The sequence below is a fragment of the Papaver somniferum genome, unplaced genomic scaffold (assembly GCF_003573695.1).
Source record: "Papaver somniferum cultivar HN1 unplaced genomic scaffold, ASM357369v1 unplaced-scaffold_65, whole genome shotgun sequence".
Taxonomy (NCBI): Eukaryota; Viridiplantae; Streptophyta; class Magnoliopsida; order Ranunculales; family Papaveraceae; genus Papaver; species Papaver somniferum.
The window spans coordinates 3226130-3241110 of NW_020649304.1; positions in this window are offsets into that span (position 1 = coordinate 3226130).

Genomic DNA, 14981 nt, shown 5'->3' on the forward strand with positions numbered 1-14981 from the left:
TTTAGATTTTAAAATAGATTTCCACTTCAGATTAAGCATATTTATTACATTTTAAACTTGCATTATATATAATATAAACGACAACAATATGTTAAAACTACATCAAGTCCAGAGATATTATCTCTACAGAGTTCATAACATTCAAAATGCTTAAACTCTCTTCCGTTTTCTTCAGTAAACTTGGTCTGAGCGATGGTTTTCTGTAAAGCAGATAAACAACAAGTTAGTTAAGATATTATGATGTAGTTGATCAGTGGGGAGAAAGGTATTAAGATACTCATCAGTTCTTCGTTGGATAATCCAGAATTGCTACGGTGAACCATCCACAAAATTTCTGTATAATGTTTGACATCATTAGTGATGAATGAAAATCTTTGTTCTTTTTCTTTTTGGTAATACCAATGAATGAAAATCTTAGTTCTAGGCTCTTACTGTTTCTTATGGTTCCTTTCTGCAATGCTACAAAATGGTCCAATACTCTTTCCCAGAAACAATCATTGTTCAGTGGTCTGATGTAACCAACTTCGAACAAGAGTAACATCTTCTTCCATTGTAAAGACCGGGAGAGGCATTCGGGTGTAGTACAGATGTGCTTGAGATGTACCATCTTTAAGAATGTTGAAACAAGCTTCGTAAAGAAAAGGTTTACCATGAGTTTCCTTCCAATTATCAAGAGCTGTTTGGATCACTTCAGCTTCAGTTACACCGATGAACTTCTCTTGATCAATTTCCCTTACCAAGGCAAGAAATGGCATGACTCCAAACCTAATTGATTGAAAACAAGCATACAATCGACTGGCATCTCGGTTTCCCTGGTTCCCCGTCAGTGAGACGAACATTGTAAAAATGTTCTCCCAAAAGACTTGTCTTGCTAGTCCATATATACCAATGATAACCCTATGAAAAAAATAGGCTTTGCATATAGTTACATCCTATTCTTCAGTAAACTCAGGACCACGAATTCTAGCAGACATTTCTGCAGAGTGAGAGAGATTTAAGAGTTGGGAAAAGAAAGAAGAAGATGTGAATTTGGAGATGGGAAGAATGAAATTTATAGGGTGAGAAAGAAAATCGAGCCGTTGGAAATGTAGTCGTTGGCAGTCAAAGTAAAACCGTGTGGCTTTACTTTGACCTCCCATTTGATTTACCAACGACTATTTATTTTTTGTTTGTTATAACTACGACACTAGATTTGATTCTCAACCAAACTAACAAATTTCTTTCTTATCCAACAACATCCACCATGTTTTCTAAAGGCAAAGCGAAGCAAATTTTATGTGTCGAAGAAAAAGAGGTTTGTCTATTATGTTTCATGGATAATCACAGTCATATGCAATGCCCTTGGATGTATTCAAAGTGTCCACGGGAAGGTTGTTCACGCATCAGAATGGTGATTGAATCACAATCGGAAAATCTCTAGTGTTTGGAATGTCAAAATCCCAACTCTCCAGAGGAACCACATATGCTAGATGATGTTATAAAGGTTAAAGAAGAAGAACAATAGTTTGCAACACTCTGCAAAAACTTCAAACTTAAATCCAAATTGAAGAAGAAGTTATTAAATTGCGAGCATTGTGGAGATGAAGATCACGAATACAAACATTGTCCACAGAGAATCAGTGAATGCTCAAAGCCCAATTGCATGACTTTTATGCATTTGTGCACTTGTACGAAAGAAGACACATATGGAAAGCATTTATGGAAATGTCCTAGGTGTTTTTTGGAGGAGTTGGATGATTAAAGTTGAGGGACAAATCGTTCACTATGGTATTATGTTACTTAGTTTGGTGTTTATTTTATGTTATGATTATCTAAACCAAACATGTGGATGTCTTCACATTTGCACCATCAATATCATAACCAATTTAAACCTTTTTTATAAATAAAAACATACTACATTTGATTAAACAACTATATCATACCATACATGACAATAAAGGAAATACATTAGATTAAAACAACTACTACATAGGCATCAATTTTCATCCTCATTTAATGGCCAGGTGGTGGAATTCCTAGGGAGATGTAGGGATCGAATATGTTGAGCACCCTAAGAATGTTCAAAAAATATTCGAAGGCGAAAGGTACGTTATGGGTTCCACTTCATTTTCAGCTTCATTTTTGTGATTGTGCACTAGTAAAGGTAAGAATTCCGATACACGACGAACAATTATACTAAAACGATGCGACAATCCGCCAGAATCACGCCCATAAATGTCCCCGTTTCAGCGGCAAACATTCTATAAACTTTCTCCCAGAAAAAAAACATCGATTCGGTTACATTCCCATAGATAACATCTTGTGTGTGAAAAACAAAGGCTATACAAATAGCTAAATCCTCTTGTTGGGTGAATCTAACACCACCACGAACTCTGGGAGGCATTTTTGTATATGTTTGAGAGTGAAGAGATTTAGAATGCGTAGAATGTGTGAATTTTGGGTTGAAATGAGGAGTATTTATAGAACTCAAAATTCTAGCCGTTGGATGATAATATTTTTCAGCCAACCAGATTTAGCCGTTGGCGGTTTTGGATCACACGCTGGAGGATGTACTAGAGACGCTGGCATTTGTAGAAAAACCGTCGGGTTTTGGGTCACACGCCAGCGTGTTTGGTGCCGCCACGCGGTTGTTCATCAAGCGCACATGTAATCTACAACCGCACTCAACAAACCATCAAATTTATTGGTCTGCCCATCCATTTTTCAAGTTTGTTAAGTCCATAGTGGGAGCAAAAGAATCGCCCTAAACTCAAGAAAAGTAATGTGACTCATATAAAAAGAGGTCCATGCTATGAGTTTTAGCTATTAGTTCTCATGGACATTTTCATAGGCAGGTTCCTACGCTTATAACATGTTTAGAAGCTATTAGTAGAAGTGGTTCTGCTTCTCCAGAAGTAAAAGTCAGAAGCAAAATGTTTTTGCTTCATAAAAAGTTAATTTTTTTTGTTTCTAGAAGTCATCCTGAAATTGTATACCCAAGCTAACTTTTGACTTTTTACTTCCAGAAGTCAAAATGCAACTTCTGTAATGGTATCCAAACACGCTATTAGGGTAAACTTCATACTTTGCCACTTTTGCACCCATTCTTTGGGCATGAAAAATTACCCCTTAGCCAGGTGCGATGAGACTCTAACGGGAGTCATTAAAGCATCATCGGTAGTCTTTGTATCACTCGGCGCTCAGTGGTTCATTATCCAACGGTCATAAATCCACCCCCTATAAATACTCAATTTCAAATTCATTTCAACTTACACCATTTGAACTTCAAATTCATTTCAGCATGGCTAATGCTCGCTTCACCCGAGGAGAAGATATTTCTCTAATTCGATGTTGGATATAAGCTGCAAGTGATGGAGATTTCAAATTAACCACACTTTTAATGTATACGAAAATGTGTTTCAAAGGTTTATGCATTAGCTGGTAATGAAAATTCAAGAAGAACAGATAAGATTTTTCAAGTAAGATTTTCCATTATCAGTAGGGATGCGAGAAAGTATGCAAAAATTTGTGGATGATAAAGGGGGATCATCCTGGATTGTCCATCAACGAACTAGTGAGCATTTTAATAACTTATTTCTTTTTTTAACGAGTCAGTTTATTTAATTGAAATCATATCAACTTATCATTTTTTATTTGTTTTTCAAAAAATTAGAGCTCATCCCAAATTTATTGAAGCCAACATAAGAGTATTTAAGCATGATGAATGCTATGAACTCTAGATTCATGTGCAAGGATTTAATTTTGATTAAGTGTTATGTGATGCGATTGTGTTTTTTCAATTAAATGTTGGTCTAGTTAAACTTAAAGAAATGTAAAACCAGTTTGGATTTAAAAAATAATTTTAAGATGGTTTTCATTAATAAAAATAAAAAAATTACGCAAGAAAGATTGAAATTAAATTACATCCACAAACTACTGATTTCCCTGACCATTAAAGATCTAATTGGCCGGGTCTTGTGGATCAAGAGTTTTTCTCAACGTAGCAGAGATCTCACCATCCTGAGACTCACTTGTTGGTTGAGTCTCATCGGAATCATCAAAACCTTGAAAAAGAATGGGATCACTCGGAGGAAGGGGAACATGATAGCAATCCACAAATGGGTGACCTTGAAATAGTTGAAATGTTGATGTGGTTGGGGATATTTGGGGTATATATAGTATATTTCCTATCTGCTTCAAAGTTCAAGCCACGATAAGGAGTCATAGTGTCAATTGGCAATTGGTTAAACAAACCTCCCAGAGTTGCTTCCATGTCAATGGCTTCATCACCTCCATGTACTTAAGTATATAACACCACATTTGGAGTAAAAATATCTACCAATATATTTTGCATAGAACAACTTCTCAAACTTCTTTGACTTCCATGACTTCTCAAACTTCGCTGACTTCCACCACCATGACTTGAGTATATACCAAGACTTGTACATATACCACCGTGACATGTACCTAAACAACCATGACTTGGACCTCCACCACCATGACTGGAATATCTCAGAGTATTAATGTCAAACATCATGTTGTCCCTAATTTTGTGCAACTCACTCAAGTGGAATCTCTGAAATCCATGTAGTAGATCGTTATAATCATTCAACTGGTTCTGATACTTCTCTAGTGTAGCTTGTACCCAAAATAAGGATAAGTCCTTTCGAGACTACTATGAGGAGCTATTGGAACAATAACAATATTTACAGACGAATAAATAGTTTGTACGTCCCAAGAAAAAGGTGGCATAACCGACGATGAACTTTGACCAGGATATAAAAATACGTCGTTTGTCCCTGGTGGAGGTTGGGAAGGAATATAATCATCACCAAGAGGAATCCACCTATATCTTGGAAACCCACAATATCCAAATATTCCGGTTGCATAGCAATATTGGAATTGTAAACCGTTTTAAACCAAGAAAGGTAATTACGTAATCACTCGGCTCCTAGACCGAATCGTTAGCTTGTTCCCAATATGGACCATTGTTGAGGGGTGAATATGAGATTAGTCCTACACGTCCTAGTCACAACAATGACAACACCTTTTCCTACAATAATATGAGAGAGAGCTTGCTTTCCATTGTACTATGTCATTCCTTTTATATGCTTTTCCCAAAAATAATTTTTCTCATGACATCATGCCACATGTCATGGAAGCTTCCTTATTTACAAATATTGTCATTCCTCCTAATGTGACCTTCCACTTCTCAATTAATCCCTTCTTTGTCCTTTTTATGGATATGTCTTTTAGTACTTGGGCCTTAGTCCCCAAGTCCCCTATGTTCCATGGTGGGATCATCCTACCTTTAGGGGCTCCTTACCCCTGCTAAGGGGTTACCATTTTCATGTATCAACATTAGTCCCCTGATTATTGGATTAATTGTTAAATAACCCGATATTCATATTTCATTTTGTTCTAGGCCCCTCTCTCGATCTCCAAGTCCTCAAGCGAATTCTCGAACTGCTCTACTCGACCGTTTAGTATGATTCCATCGTCTCAGGGATTTTGGCGTGACGATCCGCAGGATGGTCCAACCTTGATTTTTATCCCTTGCACTTGTGATTGTTACCTCTTAATGGTACCACCTTGGAGTTTTCATCATTCATATGGATTTTTGTATATCTTGACATGCATTGGTACATTTGTACGGTTACTGCAACATTTATGGCATCATTCCATCTATATATAGATGGTCGGTGATCCTCATCCTCATTATCACTCCTAACCCGAATTTCATTTTCTTGATCACTCGTTTCTTTTCCGCCTGTATTCCACTCAAATGGACCGCCTCCTTCATGGTTACGTTTTGACTTCAGCGCATATACCTGTGCTGGCCATAACATTGTTTAAACGCGACAAGTTGACACGGTTGTTACTTGTGAAGGCTGAAGTGGAGGTGCTCCAGGAATAGAGGGAAGCGAGCAGAAATACCATGCGCGCCAAGTTCGATGAGTAGTATTAAGGGTGCACAGGAACCGAGCCGAAAACCCGGACCGGCCCGGAACCGAGTCGAAAACCCGGACCGGCCCGGAACATGTGGAACCATACCTGTTTTTGTACCTAACCGAGGAAGGGGGTATAAGTACCGGTCCAAAAAATAGGAACCGAGGCTAGGGAGGTACAGGTACACGGTCCTATCCCAGTCCCGTACCATCCCAGACCGAATGTACTGAGTAGTAATAGCCGTTAGATATAGGGATTAATACGAGTATCTGATGGTGACGGTATATATAGAAAAATTACTAGGGTTTCTTATTTTCTTTATTTTTTCCATCTTCCTCGCAGCTCCTCCTCCTCTCTCTCTGAGCGAACACCACACCGGATGGGGGTTATTCTCTGACTAAATTCATCTTCTTTGTTTCGATCATTTCTCTAGAGTCTAGATCCATCTCTTAATTTCTTACTCTTAGAAACCAGGTTCGTCATTTCTTTTAATTTGTTTATATCGAGTTTCATCTTTTTTGTTTAATTTGTTTTTAAGTTTTTTATGCCTGTGATTGACGGATTTACATTATGTGCAGAGTTCTGCTGTATCAAGATTTCAACTCCACGAACTTCATTACACCACCTCTCGATTTGGACTACTGGGTTCATTGAATCTTTTAATTTAAGCTTGATTTGGTAAGATACAATCTAAATCTCTTGGAAAATGAATGAAAAATCTTACCTTTTTCAATTGAATTTGTTCTGCCTCTAATTGGTTTTGAGAATATTGAAATTGATTTGCTATGCCTCTAATTGGTTTGTAACTTTTGTGACTGATTTCAGTAATCTTATTGTTTTTCTTGTTTTTTTCCATCATGATTCATGAAGGCTTGTAATCAGTTCAATTCTGCTTAGTTTTGTGTAAGTTTGTAGATTTTGTCATGTTTAATAGAACACTGAATTGTGAACTGCATTAGTAGTTGAATAGTCAATTAAACTGGTTTGGTTTGTAATTATAAATGAGTGTTGAATAGTCAATTAAGTTGATAATCTTGGACGGATTCAATTCAACTGAATTAGGAGTAGTGGAGAGTTGATTTGATCTTATGCATTTGATTAGCTGCATTAGTCAAGAGTGATTTTGTTTGCAGTTGGGATGTTTTGTGTTAATGTACATATAATGGGTTGAATTTTTGCAACTCGGAGTTGCAATTTGGATGGGTAGAGAAGGTTAGTGAAATGAAATCTCTAGCAATCTATTAGGGGTGTCCATATGTAACAGATAAAGTTCTTTATTAGTTCCAATTGTCTATTTATACTGATTTTTAAATTTTGTTGATGTTGTTCTTGCTCGGCTTAGTCTCAGACTCTCATCTCTGCGTATCGTTTGATTTTTGTACAAACATTTGATAAACGTAATTAACTGAGACTTGTCTTTGTTTTCTCATCATTTATGCTTTATAAAGTCTTAGATATATATATTATCAACATATAAGGTTGATCTGATAGAGTGCAAGTAATCTTTGTCTTTGTTTTCTCATCATTCACTTCGGCTGTTGTTGCAGGTAATCTTGATTTATGCTTGTTGATTAATTGCTGAACTTGTAGGTAATCTTTGTCTTTTTGATTGTCATCAAATTTCCCTTGAATGTGAATCTATTTTACCAAGTTCAACAATACAGAGATATCTATGTTAGTCCAACCTAATCTACATAGATTGTTAGTTGTATGCTAGGCTTGTGAATTGAAATCATGTTTGAGTTGTGTATATATTGTTTGTCAGTGACCAATCATGGATGCATCAAGTCCAGCTAGGGTTCGGAACATAATTGTCACAAATTTCTTTTTCCTTGTTACTTTTTTTAGTAATATTTACTAACTGCCTAACTTGTTGTTACTTTTTATTGCAGAGTTACTGGTTCCTATCAAAAATAATGCCACCACCAGTGTAGCCATGGAATAGATCTCCACAACCACTTCACCACCAATGCTACAACTTCAACTAACTTTCTATTAGTTGTTAAGACAATAAAACTTAAGAATTAAGACTATTGTAGTATTGTTTGTGTTGGTCAGTGTGTGTGTTTGTGTGCTACTGCTACTTGTTAGTTGTTATTTTTTCATATTTTCAAGACTTTGGTTGTTTGGCACTTTCGTTTGCTAGTATTATTGCTACTTGTTAGTTGTTACTTTGTTCTTTGATTGAGATATTGCTTAATATATTGAAAAACAGGTAAAACAAGTACTTAATTTGTCTGGAAAACTGACAGGAAAATCTGTCTGGAATTCTAACAGAAAGTACCGATTGGTACCGTAACCGTACCTGGTACCATACGTGTACCGAATGGTACAGGAACCGAGGTACAAGGTACAGGTACCGGTCCAAAATTTTGGAACCGAGACTAGGGAGGTACAGGTACTCGGTCTCGGCAAGAACCGAGCCGAACCGTACAGTGTGCACCCTTAAGCAATATTAAACATACCAGATTTCCAAGAGGGCTCAAGCGTTGGGACGGGTGACACTTGAAAACCAACGCGCGTTGGATGATGTTGTTACTGCTTGTCACGCGACTGATCAACTGTTCAGGGAATCCGCGACAATGACTGCTAACATAGATCGCGCTATATCTGACTGTCGTCTTCATATAACTGAGCAAGCGACTCCGCAACTTCACGGATATACCTTGATTTTCGCGGAAGTATCCGCGTTTGTGTGCTCGATCTACCTTTGAGGCGAACTGGCGCGCTTTCTGGTGTAAAGGGAAGAAGTGGGTATATTGCAAACCCTTAGGATGATTCATCAGGACAAGATGCGTAAGGCTTATGAAGAGCATGAATAAACTCTCTCACTTTCGCAGAGACCACGGGATCATGCATGAATTCATAATTTGGTTAATGAGACCGGTAGGGCTGTAGCTTTAGCAAATGTTCAATGTGAAGAGCCGCTCCTAATGATGGAAGCCTTGGATGCAGACATTGTCCGTTGTCGTGCGTTGATAATTGGATGAATCGTGGGTCGGGATATGAGGTTTTTTTGTTGTTGCGTTTGATATTGTTGCCTTTGATTAAGTGTTGGTGGTTATGGCTTGGTTGTTAGCCATAATTGGGCTATTAATTACCGCATTAATTATTTTTTTTCTTTCTATAAATAGTTCTATTTTTTGTTCGATAACTTCATGCTTTGTTTCTGTTGTTTTTCTCTTTTCAAACATGTCTCGTACTCACCTGATTTTGGAGATCACTCGCCTTGATCATATCTCTCAAATCCTTCCCATCTCTTTTAATCATTTTACGTCTGAACATGACCGCTGGGACGCTCTTATAGCAGATTCCAAGCGCCTGATGGACGAGGCCCAGGGTGGGGGCTTCCATCTACCCCCTCCTTATTCTACGCATCATCGTGATTACGAGCGCCAAAGTTTGGTGACCTTTTTCCGATTACTTGGTGTATTGCGTTCGATGTAGATAGTCGAGATAGCTTTCTCCCGAGCCCGCGAGGCTCTTCGCTTGTTTCCCTAGCACTGTTGTGTACTTATCTTGTGATCTCGGATATGTGATCTTGATTTTGGTTTAGTTATGATTATCGTCCTATTTGTGTTATTATTATTATTTTGTATGCGTCGTTGTTGCAGTTGTTTATCTCTCTCCTCCCTCTTTACCCTTCTTTTTTGCTGCACGGTTGGGATGCTAAACTATGGGGTAAGTTTAGGGTGGCTAATATGAGAGGTCTTATAATGCGTTCTCCCCTTCTTCTTTTCTTTCCAAAGGGATTAGTCTTTTGAGATAGTTCGAAACACGCTCTTCAGGGATTAAATGTTGGAGAGAGTGCAAAACACGCCCTCCCTTCTTTTTTTTCTTAGAGGGAGTATACTTTTGAGAGAGTTCGAAACACGCTGTCCCTTTCTTTCGTTTTTGGAAGGATCATACTTTTGAGAGACTTCAAAACGCGCTCTCCTCTTTTTTTAGAGGGATTAGACGTTGGAGAGAGTGCAAAACGCGCTCCCCTAGAGGATTAGACTTTGGAGAAAGTTCGAAACGCGCCCTCCCTTTCTTTTTTTTTTCTTCAGAGGGATTAACCTTTTGATAGAGTTTGAAATGCGCTCTCCAGGTATTAGACATTGGAGAGAGTGCAAAACGCACCATCCCCTCTTTTTTTTCTTAGATGGATTAGACTTTTGAGAGAGTTCGAAATGCGCTCCCCCCATTATACTTTTGAGATACTTCGAAATGCGTTCTCCTCTCTCTCTCTCTTTCTTAGAGGGATTAGACTTTTGAAAGACTTTGAAATGCGCTGTCATTTTTTTTTAGAGGGATTAGACGTCGAATAGAGTGCAAAACGTATGTCAGCTGACCGGATGCACGTAACAACCCTTAGCCGTTAGTAAATTTGTACGTCGGCCGACCAGATACGTGTAGCCACCCGTATCCTATAGTAGATTTGTATGTCAGATGACCGGATGCGTGTAGCAACCCGTAGCCTTTAGTAAATTTGTATGTCCATTGCTCAGTGTTTGAAAATGACTCTTCATTACACGGAATAGTTGTTTGTACATTGACTAAATTTATGCATGAAAACTTTTAGCCACTTGCCGTTGATGGGCGATTTGACCTTGGACCCGTCCATCCGTCTTAGTTTGTAGTATCTGCTCTCGGATATTTTTCTTATTCTAAATGGCCCTTCCCAGTTTGCTGCGAATTTTCCTACGCTATCATTTCTTTGCACATGATGAGCGATTTTTAAAACCAAGTCATCGATCTTAAAAATTCTTTCCTTAACACTTTGATTCTAGGAATTGGTCGTTCGCTTCCTGTATGCATCGACAAATTGTTCCGCGCGGGCCCTTCTCTCTTCAAATGTGTCTAGGTGTGTGAAACGACTTACTTCATCCGGCGTGGTATGGTTGTCCATTGCTACTCTTGCTGATGGAATCGCTATTTTCGCAGGTAGTATAACGTCGACGTCATCTTCATAGACTAGGGAGTAAGGTGACGCTCCCGTGGAGCTACGCTTTGAGATCATATATACCCATAGTGCTAAAAACAGCTGCTCGTGCCATCCCCTATGATGATCATGCAATGTCGTGATCAGGATCCAGGGGAGGGTTTTGTTAGTGGCCTTCGTATTCTCGTTTCCTTGAGGATAATAAGGGGTTAATGTGTGTAATCCTGTATTATACTTTTGTAGCAGATCTATCACATCTTTGTTCACGAACAAGTTGTCGACTCTGATTATCATTGGTGCGTCGAACCTACAGAGGATATATTCTTCTATGAATGTGGGTATGGTCTCTCATACTTAGTCTTTTAGTGGTATCGCCTCGGTGATGGACACATTTATGTGTCTAATATGTCTCAATTGTATGTATTGTTAGTACTCGATTTTCTTTTTATTTTGTTATTTTATGTCTTTATAGGTATTTTTAGATAAATAAGCTCTTGCGACAAAAATTGGCTCAAAAAGTGGTGTTTTACACCCTAGGATAAAGTACTAAAGACACTCCAGAAATGCACCGGAAGAACCCCAGAAATGTCCCGGAGGAACCCCAGAAGAATTACTGTTTCAGCCCCAAAAATTACTATTTCCGCCCCAATTGCTAAAGGGACCCCAGGAATGGATTAGGGGGAGGTCACTTTCTTCCCAGAATTTGAAAATATATTTGGCGGGAAAATTATTTCATACACTGACAGATTTTACGGGCATGATTTGAAAGGGTTATGAGTAGACTAAAGAGCTGAAATTCAAGGGATAGACTCCTTATGGGTATATGAATATATTTTGAGTGTTGGAATGGCCTGAGTTGGGCCCAATCGCCTGATATTTTTCACAACAGTTAAAAAAGGAAAATAGGGTTTCAAGTTGATTTATGGAAATTAAAGGAGACTAAAGGCAAGAAAAATAATTCTGAGGATTCATATACATATTTAGAAGATATTGGAATGATCGAAACATCTCAGAAACGCGTGGAGAAAGAAAATATAGAAATTATTGCCCGTGGAAAATATTTGTGTTCAATGAAGATTATTTGGAGTTATGAAGAGATTCAATGCGTGATATGGGTATAAATAGTCTCTTAGGGTGATGTAGAAGCGATGTCGAGAGTCTGGGGGGCTGAGGAGAGCCAGAGAAGAAGAAACTCGAGTTTTCCCAAACTCGGTTTCTGCTGCTGCTGCTGATGAACATGAAGAACACGAAGAACGGACCTGCAACAGCAGTCGTTTTTCTACAGTAGTAACGACTAACACCTGTGGGTCGTAATCAGGCAGTCTTATTTTACACAGCGTTTGCGACAGAGGTTCAGCAGTCTTATTTTATCACTGAGGGTCGTAGTTATCTGGTTTTATTGTATTTCTCATATTCTCATCATTTGTAAACCATTTTTGAGCCATAATAAATTATTTTGAGAGCATTTTTACTATGATGAGTTAAACCCCAACACTGGGACGACGGAGGAGGCCGAGCTTCATACATGGGTAATTTTATTAATTCTTTTTAAGACTTTTGCATTAAAAATTAATTGAAATATGATTTGATTAAATTGGGTGTTATTTGATTAGATGGGTCATGCTTAGCTTAGGTGATTTGATGTTCCATGCTTAACATTTACAATCAATGTTTTGAGAATCTACTTTGGCAAAATAAGAGTCCATATATGTTTTGAGCGATTATTGTTGAGAATAAATCATTGAGCCCTATGTTATGAAGATTGGCCGAATCATTAGTCCCAGTACCTCTCTACCAATTTGTCAATATTTTTGTATATATATTTTTATTAAATCTAAAAATTCCATTTCCTTCACAAGTCCGAAACGAATCCTATTTACTACAACCCCAGAAAATCTTTAATCATTGTGGCGCCGCTGCCGGGGATTTGTGCTTAGGTAGAATTTTTAGGTAGAATCCTATTTAACCCTACGGAAGGGTATTATTAAAAAAAAAAAAAAAAAAGAAAGAAAAGGTTATTGTTTTGTGTAGTCAACTGCTGGTTCCCTTGTATTTGCCAGTTTGTTGATCTAGATTTAAGTTATTGACCACTGGTTCCCTTGTATATGCCAGTTGTGTTGATATTAGTCAGACCGGTATCTCAGTCCATTAGGATAGGTTCATTTTGGCGGAGGCCTTCAGACAGATATGGGAAACGCCGTTCACTTAGTAAACATCAAAACCATCTATGTTTTTCTATATCCATCTCTTAATCTTTCCATGTGATTAGTTTGACTCCGAATATGATGTCCATAGTGCAACTATCTGAGTAGAGCTCTGTCACTTATATATGAATTTTAGTATGCTTGAGTGCAAACTCGTGTACATCAATTGGAATTTCGCATCAGGGTACTTCCTCTTGTAGTCAATAAGTATGCCAACCAAGGAGATTCTTTAGTGCCTTCCAAGGTTCGTTGTAGATAGCTAGGGTCTGGAGTATTGGTTTTGTGGGTACACCTCTGGTAAACCCTCCCGAGATTAACTCGGTCACTAGGGACACCTAGTGAGTTAGGATTTTATTTTCAATATTAGTTTTGCTCGAGGACTAGCAAATAATAAGTTTGGGGGTGTTGATAGACACATTTATGTGTCTAATATGTCTCAATTGTATGTATTGTTAGTACTCGATTTTCTTTTTATTTTGTTATTTTATGTCTTTATAGGTATTTTTAGAGAAATAAGCTCTTGCGGCAAAAATTGGCTCAAAAAGTGGTGTTTTACACCCTAGGATAAAGTACTAAAGACACTCCAGAAATGCACCGGAAGAACCCCAGAAATGTCCAGGAGGAACCCCATAAAAATTACTGTTTCAGCCCCAAAAATTACTATTTCCGCCCCAATTTCTAAAGGGACCCCAGGAATGGATTAGGGGGAGGTCATTTTCTTCCCAGAATTTGAAAATATATTTGGCGGGAAAATTATTTCATACACTGGCAGATTTTACGGGCATGATTTGAAAGGGTTATGAGTAGACTAAAGAGCTGAAATTCAAGGGATAGACTCCTTATGGGTATATGAATATATTTTGAGTGTTGGAATGGCCTGAGTTGGGCCCAATCGCCTGATATTTTTCACAACAGTTAAAAAAGGAAAATAGGGTTTCAAGTTGATTTATGGAAATTAAAGGGGACTAAAGGAAAGAAAAATAATTCTGAGGATTCATATACATATTTAGAAGATATTGGAATGATCGAAACATCTCAGAAACGCGTGGAGAAAGAAAATATAGAAATTATTGCCCGTGGAAAATATTTGTGTTCAATGAAGATTATTTGTAGTTATGACGAGATTTAATGCGTGATATGGGTATAAATAGTCTCTTAGGGTGATGTAGAAGCGGTGTCGAGAGTCTGGGGGGTTGAGGAGAGCCAGAGAAGAAGAAATTCGAGTTTTCCCAAACTCGGTTTCTGCTGCTGCTGATGAACATGAAGAACACGAAGAACGGACCTGCAACAGCAGTTGTTTTTCTACAGTAGTAACGACTAACACCTGTGGGTCGTAATCAGGCAGTCTTATTTTACACAGCGTTTGCGACAGAGGTTCAACCGTCTTATTTTATCACTGAGGGTCGTAGTTCTCTGGTTTTATTGTATTTCTCATATTCTCATCATTTGTAAACCATTTTTGAGCCATAATAAATTACTTTGAGTGCATTTTTACTATGATGAGTTAAACCCCAACACTGGGACGACGGAGGAGGCCAAGCTTCATACATGGGTAATTTTATTAATTCTTTTTAAGACTTTTGCATTAAAAATTAATTGAAATATGATTTGATTAAATTGGGTGTTATTTGATTAGATGGGTCATGCTTAGCTTAGGTGATTTGATGTTCCATGCTTAACATTTACAATCAATGTTTTGAGAATCTACTTTGGCAAAATAAGAGTCCATATATGTTTTGAGCGATTATTGTTGAGAATAAATCATTGAGCCCTATGTTATGAAGATTGGCCGAATCATTAGTCCCAGTACCTCTCTACCAATTTGTCAATATTTTTGTATATATATTTTTATTAAATCTAAAAATTCCATTTCCTTCACAAGTCTGAAACGAATCCTATTTACTACAACCCCAGAAAATCTTTAA